This window comes from Larimichthys crocea, chromosome I (genome assembly GCF_000972845.2).
Source record: "Larimichthys crocea isolate SSNF chromosome I, L_crocea_2.0, whole genome shotgun sequence".
Taxonomy (NCBI): Eukaryota; Metazoa; Chordata; class Actinopteri; family Sciaenidae; genus Larimichthys; species Larimichthys crocea.
The window spans coordinates 36,723,495-36,725,958 of NC_040011.1; positions in this window are offsets into that span (position 1 = coordinate 36,723,495).

Consider the following 2,464-nt stretch of genomic DNA (forward strand, 5'->3'; position numbering starts at 1 on the left):
TGTTGTTAATATGTGACGAAAAGAAAACATGAAAGAAATTGGACCTTTGTAAAGTAATGCAGTGCTAGAGGAACCCTACTTTCCCTGTTGATGTCCACACATAAACCAAAGCTACACCAGAGAGCTGTGGTGGTTTAACTACAGGCAGATACAGTCAGGTTGTTAATTTGTCCCATTACTTTTGGTCCCTTTAAAAAGTGGGAGGCTCATATACAAACTGTTGTAATTCCTACACCGTTCACCTGATTTGGATGTAAATACCCTCAAATGAAAGCTGAAAGTCTGCAGTTAAAGCACATCTTGTTCGTTTTATTTAAAATCCATTTTGGTGTTGTATAGAGCCAAAAAGATTAGAATTGTGTCGATGTCCCAATATTTATGGACCTGACTGTACATGAAAGAACAACTCAGACACACAGAATATCAATGTAAAAATTTTATTAAGAGTACGTTACAACCAGGGAACAAAGGGTGAGCAGATGCTGTTCAACAAAACAAAGAAATGAAAAAAGAATTGTTGAAGTGGAACAACACACAATGATTTATGACAACAGATGCCTTTTATAATCTCTTCCACATCGGAGAAACAAAGTCAGTTGTTTGTTGTTGTTTTCTCTATACACAGTTTATCGCGGGGTATCGCGTACGTCCAGGATTCTCTCGTGATCTCCCCAGTAACACCTCGTCATTAATCATGCGTCCGGCTGGACACTACAATAGTAACGAGTAACGATTCAGCACATGAAAAATGTATCGGAGTAAAAGTATTAAATTCATCAAAAATATGTAGTGCAGTAAAAGTGGAAGTTGGGGGGGAAAAAATAATACTCCAAAAAAGTACAGATACTGCATTTTAGTACTTAAGTACAGGACTTAAGTGGTTCCACTTTGTTACTATACATCTCTGATAAGGGGAAGAATTTTAAATTCTAGGTAGCCAATGCAAGGAAGCCAAAATTGGAGAGATGTGATCTCTGATCTTGGTTCCTGTCAGAACACGTGCAGCAGCAAATTATCTGAATCAACTGCAAAGTCCTAAGAAACTTATTGGAGCAGCCTGATAGAAAAGAGTTACAATACTCCAGCCTAGAAGTAACAAATGTGTGGACTAGTTTTTCTGCATCCGCTTGAGAGACAATGCGTCTGATTTTAGTGGAAGAATGCAGTCCTCGAAATTTGTTTTATGTGGACATTAAAGGACAAATCCTGATCAAAACTCCGAGATTCTTTACAGTGGAGCTGGAGGCCAGGGTGATCCCATCTAAAGTAACTAAGTCTCTAGAAAGAGAGTTTCTGAGGTGTTTCGGTCCAATTAAAAGAACTTCAGTTTTGTCTGAATTTAACATCAGAAAATTGTAGGTCATCCAACTTTTTATATCTTTAAGGCATGCTTGTTTAGTTAATTGATTAGTTTCATCAGGCTTGATCGATAAATATAATTGGGTGTCGTCAGCATAACAATAAAAATTGATAGAGTGATTCCTAATAATGTTCCCTAAAGGAAGCATATATAAACTAAATAGAAGTGGTCCTAGTACAGAACCTTGTGGGACTCCATGACAAACTTTGGTATGCATGGAGGATTCATCATTGACGTGAACAAACTGAGATCGATCTAAGAAATACGACTTAAACCAGCTTAGGGCGGTTCCTTTGATGCCAATTTGATGTTCCAGTCTCTGTAAAAGAATTTGATGGTCAATGGTGTCAACTAAACTAAATTCAAATTTTATTTGTATAGCTCAAAGTCACAAAGTACATTTGCCTCGAAGGTAATCACCTGAGTGTTGATGGTTTCTTCACTGGGATTGAGACAAGTGCCCCTATTGGTTACACCCCCCTTTGTCCCCAGACTACACCACAGGTGCCCTTTTTATTATACGCAGTCCTCGAACTGGACCTGATAAATTTGGAAATAGTTTAATCCTAATGAATTGATATCATGTAAAAAAACATTAACTACTGCACGGTTGAAATCTGCAGTGATTTTATCTCTCACGACTAGCATGAAACTATTGTTAACTATTTCACTCCAGGCCTTTCTCAACATCTCAGAGATTTTATTGTGGACCTTTGAGGAAAATTTCAATGAAGAAATAAATTTCTCTCCATTCTCACAATGTTTGTGTTTGTTTGTGTCATGTTTTGCCAATACCATAAGATTATGAACAGCAGAGATAATATCATTTTTAAGGTTGTTTTTTTCTATATTTTCAACATCAGGGAGTGTCTCCTTGATAATTTTGCCTTTTATTTCTTTTCCTTTTTCTGTTTTTTTCTTTTTTTCTTCATTTTCTTTCATAAAATCTTCCAATTTGAAGGTGATTTTCTTGCTTGCTTTAAAGTATGGATAAAAAACGCTGTTCTGATCTAAGATTTCCGAAACCGTGAGTCTTTTAAAAATATTTGGACCACTTAGTCCCCAAAACTTTGAAAATGCCGCATGGGTATATCCAATATTTCT